Source organism: Ambystoma mexicanum, chromosome 7p, assembly GCF_040938575.1.
Source record: "Ambystoma mexicanum isolate Mex_15411 chromosome 7p, UKY_AmexF1_1, whole genome shotgun sequence".
NCBI lineage: Eukaryota > Metazoa > Chordata > Amphibia > Caudata > Ambystomatidae > Ambystoma > Ambystoma mexicanum.
The window spans coordinates 391,171,520-391,184,385 of record NC_090939.1 but is presented as its reverse complement, the minus strand read 5'-3'; the positions used below and the strand labels follow the sequence as shown (position 1 = coordinate 391,184,385).

Genomic DNA, 12,866 nt, shown 5'->3' with positions numbered 1-12,866 from the left:
TGATTTCTTTCAGTGTCTATGTGTTAATATTTTTCTGAAATAGTGGGGGCGAAATGGTGCATTTTACAGCAGAAAAGGTGACCAAAAAGCCATAAGTGTACAATCAGTTCTAAAGGGGAACATGAAAATTCCATGTCACCAACAGCAGAAAAGAACATTTTACAACACAACACATTTTAATGATCAATGTGTCCACAGTGTAAGACAGCACTGTCACTGACGTAACACATTGTCATGCTGGTTGTACCCAAAATATGTCTCTGTAGCAACATGTCTATGCTGGCTGTTCCCAATTTAGGCCAGCATTGTCCTGTACAAAGCATGATTGATGCTGCCTGAGCATGTGCAGTGTGCCCAATACATATGGCAGCTTATCTCTGTAATACACATTACTTCTGTGGTGATGAAAGAAGCATAATTCAATTCAACAGATTAAACGTGGAAAAGCGATCACCCAAAGGTGAACCTAATTGAAGAAACGCAATGTGAGCACAATCTAAAAGTATGCAACCTAGCAGGCCTAGTGCACACTTTACCTTTTCTTTCACCAATAAATCGGGGGGGAGAGCGCGAACGCAGTCCCCCACTACCAGAAATAATGCAGTTGTGTATCCCGCATTTGGGAACATAGCAGGGGTCAGCAAATCCGATGTGCAATGGGTAAGCCTCACCCTGGGAGATCTGCCCTTGAGATCACATTCTCCCCTGCCAGCTAAGTATGAGTTGCATGCAAGAGGGCAGGGGTTGGGTCAGTTCTGGGAAGCCCCGCTAAGCGAGGGTGGGAAGGCAGGCCCTGGCCCAGCCCCAACCCCTCAATCCCCGGAAGCTCTGAGCGTCTGCAGAGCTGCCTGTCCCGCGTGTAGGGGGAAGCTCCAGCAGACAGAGCCCAGCAGAAGAGCAGATTGTAGCGCAGTTCCTTTCTCCCATCAGGTGCTGCTCAGCCCGAGATTTGTATAAATCGCAGGATGGCTTGAGCAGGCCTGTTGCAGTCTGCCCACTGGCCTGTCAGCCCCACACGGGCCCGTGGCCCTCCTGAGCGTAGCTGCTCAGCGCTGGCCCCATTCACACCATCATAATCATCCTGGACCTCGACGCTCCACCACCCCTGAATCTCAGAGTTCTGCTCAATGACAATGCTGAAGCTTTGACATCTTTGCCGTAACCATATGCCGTGTGGTGTCAGCCGAGCCTGCACAGCGCCAAAGGCAAGTATTCCCTTGTCAGGGCCCAGAGGTCACTGAGTCTTCCAGTGCCATCCACTTGGCACGGCCTACTGTTCCCAGCGTTTTCTACCCACAAATCAGCACCACTGCCAAACAGAACTGCATCATTGGGGCCCATCGCTGCTGCTCTCCGACTTGACCCCAGCCCAGCGCAAAGGCACCCATGCTTCTGGTCTGATGTTGAAAAGCCTGGCTCTGCTGAGATCTGAAAGACAAGAACTAAGGTATTTTGGGAACATAGTACTATTGTTTTTTGTGTTGCAACTGTATCAGCTCACACCTCTTCTGAAGGGTATAGGCTGCCCTCAGACTGCGCTACCAAAAGAGTGAAAATAAGTTATACCTGTTGGGCTTGCCTGTTTCACTTTTATGATTGGGATCACTGCTGCATGGGTATTAAGCGCGTTATAAATAACCTATCATACCACTCGTATTTTCTCCAGAGCTGCAGCAACTATTCGAAGTGTACTCCGATCCATTTTGTGAACAAACTCAATCCACTAACAAACGAAAAACTTTGGTTCCCATTGATTTGGATTTGGATTTTGTTTCCTTTCTATACTTTTCTGGAGAGCATTTTTTGAAAGGTTGTTCTTGAGTGTGTAGATTATTTGCTATTGCCCACTTTTGCTGAACGGCAATTTCGACAAAACATTTTTTTGCCGCATTTTTTTACGCTTTTTTACCAAAAAAATATAGATGGTAATTTTGGGTAAGGTATATCGAAAGTGAGGGTGCAGGGGTTCTGCCACCGGTTTTTGTGGTAAAAAAAGCAATAAAATTGACCCAAATGAATGTGGCGAAATTGGCATTTGCCATAAAAAAGGCAGAGAAAGTTTATTGATACGATTATTTATGTGTCCACAGGTCAATCACAGCATGGCTGGGATTTGTAAGGGGGCCATGGTGATTGAATCGGGTTTACTGGTGAAAGGATGGTGATCCAGCACAGAGCGGCTCCTTTTGTGCCAATGTTTCCAAGTCTCCCCCCAAAAATATTGTGACTGATGATGCTGATAGCAGTCTAGTAGAGTGAGTGTGCGCTCTGAATTCTCATTCGTCTTGTTCTTTTATGTGTCCCGAATAGAGCACAGAGTAGTTTTGCGCACAGGCACATTTAATTATTATTTTTTTTTTTATTTTTTTTTTTTTTACTCAAGCATTGTCCAACATACGGCCTGTTGGGCCACAGAAAATGGCTTGGCGGGCCGCATTGTGGCCCGCGGGCCGTACGTCGGACAATCTTGCATTAGCACTTCAACAAGCACTTCTCCATTAGCACCACAGCACCTTAGCTCCCTCCCCTCTGCACTCGCACGTTCTGAAGACTCACAAACCATAGTAGGTTTGTCTCCCCTCCCTGTTATTTTTCATTTGTTTGGACTATTAATTCAATAATTGTTCCTGTTGTTCACTGTCTTCCTCCCCTTTCCTCCACCCTGTTGCCCTATGGGCGCTTTGAAACAGTTATTGCTCATTGTATAAGCGCCAAACAAATGTCCACCAAATAAATAAATAAATAAATACATACATACATACATACATACATACATACATACATACATACATAAAATAAAAAGTATTAATCCCACGTGAGGCTGCTGCTGTTGTCTCTGCTCATCACTCTTTCATAGAGCACCAAGTTGCAGCTGTTGAGCAGCAGACTGAGTGTGTACACTGATGTGAGCAATTTCATGAAACTCTCCAGACAGTCATAGTCCACCAAGCTGTAAATGACAGAATATCCCCCTTTCTCTTATCCAACAACACCCTACTGTTGTTCACCCTCAAGAGAGGTGAGCTTACTGCAACAAGGAACCACATCGGTCTGTGGTTTGGTGTGAAGTGAGCCCATACCTTCTGGACGCACCTCAACTATTATTTATGATATATTTGTTTTAATTTGTAAAGTGACTAGACGCGGCCCACAGGCATTACAGCACTAGACATAATGAACACATACAATACAAAACAAGTCAGAGAGGGAATGTCAAAGTCGGACTCATTCAGGAAGCTGTGGTGGGAGTCTAATTAGTATAAAAGTTAAGTTTTAAGTTCATGTTTGAAGGTCGAGAGGCCGGTGCATGGGAAGGGAAATCCAACATCTAGGTGCAGAGTGCAGAAAGGATCCCCGTGCAACTATGGGCAGTTTTGAGGTGGGTCATTGCAGAAGATGGGAGCTATTAGATCAAAGAACTCTGTGCATGGGGAGCCAGAAATGTTCTCGGCCAAGTAGCCTGGTCTCTTGCTGCAGAGGCATTTATGAGTGATGCAAAGAGTGCAATATTTGTCTCTGCTGTCCACTGGGAGCCAGTGCAGCACCCGTCTTTCCTTAGAGACATGATCAGTCTTACATAGGCCTTCCACGATGCAAACTGCATTGTTCTGAATTACCTGCATTTCCCCTTTACCGATGCCCTGTCTGAGACTTGCACAGTAGTCTAAACTAACCCTTATAATTGCCCTTGAGATCATAGCACAATTGAAAGGGTCTAAGTTTGGTAGTAGCTTTAGGTAGTATGCTGAGCTAGAGACAAGACGGTTAATGTGTGACTTCTTGGTCATTTCATAATTAAGCACCACACCAAGGTTTTTTATTTTGGGCAGTGTGACTATGGTGCAATATGCGATGGTAAAGGAATGGCATACCTTGCTAAGCTTCCACAACTGAGGCGCTGTACCCGTGATCATAAGATCAGTTTTTTTGTTGTTAAGCAGTTTTCGACCATCTATGATTCGATCGTGTTGTAGATGTTATTCACAGTAATGTTGTCTATTGTGTGATTCCCTAATAACAGGATCAGGCACTGCAGATCAGCTGCCTAATTCACGTAAAAAACCTCAAAGTCCTTAAGTATCCCAAAGAGACGGATTGTTAACATGTTGAAGAGTGTGGGTGAGACACATGCCTCTTGGGGGACTCCACAAAAGATTGAAAAGTCCTCGGCCTTTGATTTGTTGTAGAACAATTTAGCTTTCCGCCCAGACAAAAAAGGAATCAGTCCACTCTGCAGCCTCAAAGGAGAAATTGGCTGATTTATGTAACCTTGGCACAACTACAGCATGGTCCACAAGTTCGAAGGCGGAAGATAAATCAAGTAGCATCAGAATTCCTGGGCTACCTTTTTCAAAGTGATGGTGGATATTCGCCTTCAAACCTTACAGGGTGGATTTGATACTATGGGCATTCCTAAACCCTGATTGCTTTGACCAAAGAATGTCATGGAGTTCCAAGAACTCCTGAATCTGGATATGTGCAGCCTTGTCCAAAATCTTTAGCAGGAATGTCATATTAGAAATTGAGCGATAGTTTTCAGGGTCAAGGGATGCTTTTCTATTAGTGGGTAGATGCATGCCTGTTTGATTGAGGTCGGGACCAGGTTTTCTCGGAATGAGCATTTAATGAATTTGCTAATTAATGGTATCAGCTGCGCCACACAGGCATTAACAGCAATTGCCGGGCAGCTGTCACCCTTACAGGTGGTAGGTTTAAGCTTGGTTAGGACCTTAGATATTTCTAGATCTGTCACAGCCCTAAACGAGAAGGACGGGATACAGAGTGGTGGGCCTGGGTTTATTATGATGTCCTTATCCTTCAGCATGGGTGCTGGGGGCATTAAGCCATCTTATTCTCTCAGATTGTTTCTACTTTTATTTATCATGGCTGCCTGGATAGTCCCACACCAAATGTTATCCTTGGTGATCTCATTGGCCACTGAACATGGGTTTTCAAGTTCTTTTAGAATTTGGAAAAGCTCTCTCGTGTTGGATGACGCACTGTCAATTCTGCTGCCATACGAGAGTTTCTTAGCCTCACAGATAGCTGTTTTGTGAGCTGTTGCCACGATGGTATAGCTGGTTTTATTATTACTTGCTTGATGATTTTTCCAAAGCTGAAAGGCCTTTCTTTATGTGACCTTTAGTTTTTGGATCTCTGCCGAATACCATATCTTAGATGGAATGACCCTTTCCAAGTGCCTTTTCTCAGGTGCTAGATAATTCACTGTGCTTCTCATCATGGTTTGGTATGCTTCTGCCAAGTCATCAGCACTACTGAGGTTGGGTAAGTTGCCTAGCGTAGGTGCTAAATATGGCACCAGGGCTGGAGCAGAAAGTTTGAGAGTGTTCCTAATTTTGGTCCAACACCTTGTATTAATGTTTCTCATGGATTGAGCGAAGCAAGGCAGGGAAACGTCCACAAAAGAGTGGTCCGACCATAGAAAGGGCAACACCTCAATATTTTGTAACTCAACATTATGAGTAGCCGCCCAGTCAAGCACTCTTCCCTTATTATGTCTTGCAGTTTTGACATATTGCTGAATGTTAAGTTCGATGAACGTAGAATTGCCAAAGTTGGCCATGTTGTCATTTGACTCTGCCAGCCCTAGGTTCAGGTCCCCCAGGATGATCAACTTAGATGTCGGTTTGAGAACGGGGAGGAGCACATCACTAAGCTGGAGGCAAAAATCAGGCATTTTATCCGGGGGCTGATGTATCAAAAAAAAATGTATGTAAGTATTTGGATTAGTGGATAGTTTAACTAATAGGATTTTACAATTGTCCACAGTAATGCCCCCTATTTGTTGAATTCGCAATGACGCATTGTAGATAAGTGCTACCCCACCACCCTGGCCTGCTATGCAGTCCGATCATAGCATTTTATATCCTGGAGGAACCTGCCAGTGCAACGGATGGTCCTGCGGCTGAATGGAATCACATCTCGTTAGTGGTACATTTGTCAATCTTATACTCTTTGATATACTCTGCCACCTCTGTTGCGTGCCTAACCAGGGAACACGTGTTCAGTAGCATGCCTCGCAAGCTGTTTGGTCCTTGGACTAGGGTATGAGGGTCCAAGGAGGATACATTGTCGGTAGAGCAGGCAGGGGAAGTAGTGTCAAGAGAGAGGGGCTCAGGGGTTGTAATAAAGACTGTGTTATCTGATGCTGCCTCTTCATTTTGTGTGGTGTACAGGTCAATGGGGTTGTTAAAGGGCCCCTTGTCATTTGCTTTCATACGATCACTAGTCACAGTTTGGGCTGTCCCTACCTGTTTCACATTCTAGGAGTTCTGGTTCTTAGATTCCTTGCTATGGATAACAAACATTTCAAGGGCCATGCTTGCGTATTTCTGTAATATATCCGCCCATTTCTTTGTGCCCAGGCAGCCGAATGCCACATAAGTCGCCATGATATTATCCAAGAGGTGCTTACATGGAAGGGAATCCACTATGCAGGAATATTTTAAGTAAAAAAGAGAGGGAAAACGAAGCAATATAAACATTGCATATGCATTCCTTACTGCTAAAATGGAAACCAATACGCGTGGGAGGCAGGATCAAGACACACAATTAAATATATTTCCTTGCACGTAGTATGTTATGTTATGTTATATTCACTTCTAAAGCGCACGGTCGCCCGAAGGCATCATGGCACTGGAGAGGGAGATCGTGTTAGTCAGGTATAGAGCCAGAAGGAGAAACCTAGAAGAGCAGGGTTTTCAGCTCTCTTCTAAAGGCGAGATAATCAGACATTTTTCTCATTGGCGGAGATAGGCCGTTCCATAGATTGGCAGCGACTATGGAAAAGGCGCGGCCACCTATACTGGTACGGTGAAACCTTGGGACAGCAAGAAGATCAGCGGTGGAGGAGCGAAGACACCGTGCAGGCTGATAGCAGAGAAATTTAGCTTGAAGGAACTCCGCCCCTTGACAATGAATGGCCCGATGAACTATGCACATAGCCTTAAATCTGATATGTTGGCTAACTGGCAACCAGTGGAGAGAGCGCAGCACCGCGGTTATGTGAGCTCCATAAGGGGGGCCAGTAGCCATCCTAGCAGCTAGGTTTTGTATACGTTGCAACCGTCATATGAGGCCAGATGGCTGAGCCAAATACAACGAGTTACAATAGTCCAAGCGGGATAAGACCAATGCCGCAACCACCAGAGGACAGAGCAGTTCGGGAATCATAGGAAGAACCCTCTTCAAGACCTTGAGTTGGTAGTGGCCTGCTTGACACACAGCCGCAACTTGATTTGCCATCGATAAAGAAGAGGAGAGGATGGCCCCAAGATTTTTCACCTTGCCAACTGGGCAAGGGGGGGGGGGCAAGGGTGGAAGGCCAGAAAGCAGCGGCCAAAGAGAAGGGTCACCAGCATGCAATCACAATTCAGATTGTTCAATTCATAGTCAAGAAAACCCACCTCACTTACATACGTTCAGTTAATCGTGTGTTCAAAACAGAATGTATCATAGGCAAGACAAAAGAGTAAGAACCTTTCCTACAGCTAAGAAGATCCAGATGGTCACGCCGACCGTTGAAGAGCCCGAACAGGCCAAACAGGCTTTGTGTCATCACTTTGCGTCGATGCAGTTTTTTTTAACCAGCAGCTCTGCTAAGTGTCGAAATGAAAGGCGCCAGCAGGAGATGCAGGGAAATGTAGTTTAACCCTCTGCTTTTTGGCGAACTAAATAGAAATTAGAAGGCAGGAACCCTATTGTCTAACAGAGCCCACTCCCCCATACAGTTCATTACATTAATGCAAAAAATAAAACACACCGTTTTTAAAACGTCAAGTTAAAATGAATGCTGCGAAATTCCTAAACGCTATAAAGAGCTGGTAGCAACAGTGTAACAATATAGTATATGCGAATACTCGCACTGACACGGTCCTTTTGAACCAGCGGCACTGCTAAGTGTCGAAATCAAAGGCGCCAGCAGGAAATTCTCAGTGTTCGACATGATGATGCTTGGTGTATCATCAGCATTCTCATTCCACAAGACTACACGATCGATCCCAAAGGCATCTTCCTAAAACAGCACCACCTATACCACACTGCAAACATTTTTAAGAGTATGAATCCAAGGCAATGCATGTACTAGACTCCCTCTATAAATTCCCACTTACTACATATAAGATGCTCTATCATTGTCCAAATATTTTATTCCGCAAAGTGGTTGTATTGATGTTCGAGCCTTTGAGATCTGATATGGTATCCGGCAGCGCTAAATGTTAATGTTAAAGGACATTTGGACCGCGCACTATCACCACCGTAGTGGTCCCTTGGCCCTCTGGCGGCTCTGAAAGAGGAGGGGAGGATGAGTTAGTGGGAGGAGGCAGGAAAAGTGCAAGAGAGCAGTGATGTGCTGTTGGCGGCCTCAGCCCGGTGGGTCCATTGGCTGGGCCTGGGGTGTTTTCTGCCGGTAGTCGTCGTGTACTGTTGTGCAAGGCTATGTTTGTTTTTGTTTTGTTGTTGCCATGTAGTGAAGTTTGTGCGGTTTGTTGTGTTGTAGGTTTTGGTTGTGTTTGGTTTGGAGTTTGAGAGGTGTATGCAGAAAGGGAAATGAATTGAATTGAAGCGCTCGGCTTGCGTAGTCTCCCCTGTTGTGGCTCTGTCCTGGTCTGGGTCTGACTGGCAAGCAGGTTCCATACTCCTCTAGTCCCCGCCTCTAATATGCTCTCTGATAGCTCCCCTTATCCTCCATTTAGACTCTAGTGGGCCTGCCAATGACAATCAGTTTGTGACTGGCAGAGCACACTTCCTGATGAAAATTCACTGTCAAATTGTGATTCGAAAACACTCACAAGAGTACACCTTCACAGATGGCATCCTTTGGCAGATCAAAGTTGAATGGCAAATTCATCCTTCTGACAGATTGACCAGGTGAATCATCTCAGAACATTTGAAGGGCAGGCGGATAGTCTATCGAATTGCAAGCTGCGTCAAGCAGACACATGTTGGTATTTCGGTGGAATCGCATGGACAGATTCATATGTCACCTGAAGCTAACGTCATTAGGGATTCAGGAATTGCATAAAGCATCAACTAAATGAATCCAATCACTCTGGACAAGAAAGCAATCACCACAGTGCAGCACACTGGTCAACAGCACTTAAACAGGCGTCCACCACCACCCCAAAAGTTGGCAAGTGAAGCACTCTTGGCAAGACATGACAGACTCGCTCATTCTCTTGGACTAATACTATTCTGCAAAGGTGAGCACAGAGGCATGTGTAAATGGCCAGTCAAGTCTGCCATGAACTCTTCATAAGACATGCAGATGCTGCTCAGTTACATTGTAATGGTTACAATAACGTATTGTACATGGAGATTGGCTCATCCCTTGCAGCCATCTTTAAACAACCCGGGTCAGATTAGGAATGTCCTCACCACTGAACCGGGACACATGGAGATGGATTCATACACTTTTTGTGTCCTCCTTGAACAGAAATGTAGCCCCCAATTCCAATGCACTACTCTACCTACACAATGGCACACTAAATACACACCATGCGCAGTTCTGCTCTTCTCGGTTAACCAGGAAGGAACTGGGCAGGAGTGTATTCTTTAGCTACTCGGCTCCTCAGCTTCTGAATGAATGCTTGCTTCTGTACATATAATAATGCCCCCTTGCCAAATGATGCCATAATGCTAATTAGAACTCCACAGCAATACGCTCTCTGGATTCTGATGTAATTGCCCAGGTATGATCATCTGCCTTTTATGTACCCACTGCTAGGCTTACTCTTCTCAGCACATTATCCCAGTGACTCTTTAAATTACAGTTTGAGTGTGTGACAGGCATGTGTGTTGAACAAATGTGCACGTTTGTCCCCCGCACTGCCTATAATTTATGCAGGGGATCCCCCACAACGCATAATACTGAATTGGAGGTGCGGGGGACACCCTCAGAACCCCCTGACCCCTTTACAGTATTTTGATCTTAGATCTTATCTACTATGCCGAATGCGCACTAAACCTGCATTCAGCATTTTAAATACAATGTTTTCGTCCGATACCCATTAAAACCATCAGGTGCAGGAAGAAGTGTGCACTTTAGAATTTCTGTGGGGCGGGTTCATTGTCCCCGACACCATTGTCAGACTTTGCTGGAGCCAGTCTACATTTTCAATATGGAATTACCTCACATTAAACCACACCAGGTTTGGCTGGACATCATTTGCTGTTTCAGAGATGGCCATCATTGTTGCCATTTGCCTTGGTATGACTGGCCTCATGTGTAGTCCTGTATACCCTCATCATATTTGACTTGCCCTTTTTGGAGAAAATAAGGACAATGTTAGAAATGTGTTTCTTTCACTTCAATTTTGAAGCCACAAAACGTGACTGGAATCTACAGCATTCTCTTTTAGAAATAGTCTGAATGAGTAGAGCAGCTGCAGTAAGTACAGTCGATTGCATGTTCATTGACTTTACTGTCACTGAGGTACAGAGCATGCCATCATAAACCTCTTAAAGCACACCACAGAGCAGTGCAGCTCGCACTGCCCACTTATGCTCTGTTTAAATGACTTTAGAGCTGTCTCTCTTGGACATAAGGCTTGCGCTAATGCATGTCATGCAGTAACAGTCATAAACCTTTACTAATTACATTGAGCTGCTCTTACTCGGGCAACTGAATGGGGGTGGTGGATTAGATGCAGTGAACGTCATAACTCTGCCAGTACACTATAGATAGCTTCAAATGTGGGCGCTTTGCATCACTAATCATTTACTGTGGGCTTTTCTTTAGGAAGAAGGGTCTGGGTATTGTTAAATGCATGTTGTGCATGCTCTGGATTTTGTACAGTGTTTCAAATGCAGTGTTGTATACCACACTGTTTATCTACTATATTTGATTTGTACAATCACAAATGCATATCATTTTTCAGTAGTCCTTGAGCCAGAAGGTCATTGGAATGGGAGAAGAATGTGTTTTGGAGACAGCTGAGTGGGGTGCTAGATGACACGATTGCTTGGAGCAAAGACATAGGGCCTCATTACAAGTCTGGTGGTCCAGAAATAAGGGTGCTGGTAGCAATGTACTGACACCCTTTCTGTACTGCTAGACTACGAGAATGCCTGAAGGGGCAATTGCTCCGGGCAGGTCTGCCGGGAGCACAGGCCCTTCAGGCATGGTGTCCATGGGGGACTCCACTGGAATGGGACTTACAGTTCCCGCCGTCTGACACCCCTGGCCACCAGGACTTGTAATATCCTGGTGGAACCGGGATATCAGGCGGCAGAAACATTGTTACAAGGTTGGCAGCAACCCGCCGGTAGGACCGGCGGGTTACCACCAACCTCATAATGAGGCCCATAGACGTGGATGCAAATGCACCTAAACAGAGACTGATACAAAGAAGGGGGACCGACAGGTAGAAACAACAAGAAGCACCTATCCGGACATAATTTGAATATTGGTTGTGTGGGTTGAACTCATTTGATGAAAAATCGAACCGACACATTTCCAGTAGTTCAAGGCCTGCCAAATGTTCTTAACTATTCTAGAGATTTGCCTGAAAAGAATGATGTCACTCAGGGATACAGAATTATGGCCCATAGAGGAGGTGCAGGCTGCAGACGTCTCCCACAGGGTCCCATAACATTCTCCTATTATTGTGTTTCTATTCATGGGTTTTCCATTTGTGATCAGCTTTGTGTGGAAAGTTACTTTCTCTTTCATGAAAACGGATTTGTGTTCCTTTGTATCTAGATTTCAGTTGGTTTCGAGGTGGCGGACCGGGCACTCTGTATGGAGTGTTAGGCAACAGATGCCCATTGGGTCACACACATCAAATCTGTGCTTAAATGAAATCCCTACATGGCTATTTGCAGGATATCAAAAGGAACACACATATGTGTAAGAGTAGAACAACCCATTGAAAGTCATACGTAAATATTCTCAGGGATTATTCAAATTAAGGGCACCATAAATAAGTACACAAGTAAAAATAAAAAAACAGAGACAGAAATAAAATTATTATTGGGAAAAACAAATTGTGCCAGATTCTTAAAAATGAGAGCAAATGAAACAAGTGCAGAGGATGATCTATAATGGTCTTCATGTGATGCTAGGATACCCTTATTTATTTGATTCTACCTTCTGATCTCCCAACAATCAAGTTTGTGAGTGAATCAATGCTATCCCCATGTGTCAAAATCTCTAGATAAATGCAGTGAAATTATCACTTTAATAAAAATGAGTTTGGTGTCAGTTTCATGGCTAAGTGTGAATATGGCAATTGACCTTGCGTAGGGGGGGTAGGGCTGGTAACGGCCTGTGAGCCGGAACCTAGGCTAGCCCGAACAAAGTGAGGTGTTAGCTATTAGACATTACCGGCCGTGTCCGCCCCTGACAATGTTCAGAATACAGTCTATAATTAAGCAATATGACCCGAGCGGCGGGGGCATTACCGACTCAGGTAATGCCCCGGGGCCCGTAGTTATAGGCCCGAGCGAAGCGTGACCGGGGCACTAAAAGCATTTTTTGATGTCCCGAAAAGCCGCTGCGTTTCGGGACAGAAAAAAAAAAAGAAAACGACCAGGAAAATGGCCGCCAGGAAAGGGAAAACGGGAGTCCGTTTTCTCTTACCATGGCGGCCTACGGGAGCGGACGCGCTGGGAACACAAGTTTTCCCAACACGTCCGCTCCCGAAATAAAAAGAAGCAGAAGGTAAGTGGGGTTGAGAGGGCGGGAGGGAGGGGAAGGGGGGGTGAGAAAAAAAATAATAATAAAAAAGTACCTTTGTCCCTGCCAGGGGACGATGGAAGCCTCCAGCTGTGTGGAGGCACAGAGTCTCCACACTGCTGGAGGCTGCCATCGCCCCCTACCATGGGACGCACGAGCAAGAGCAAGA

At 45.2% G+C, this 12,866-nt stretch overlaps 1 non-coding gene across 1 annotated transcript; it reads right to left on the bottom strand.

The window, feature by feature from the left end:
- Positions 1–558: 558 nt before the first annotated feature.
- LOC138526618 (U1 spliceosomal RNA) lies at positions 559–720 on the bottom strand. The gene has a single exon (XR_011283663.1). It is a non-coding gene; the product is annotated as a U1 spliceosomal RNA (small nuclear RNA).
- Positions 721–12,866: the final 12,146 nt, after the last annotated feature.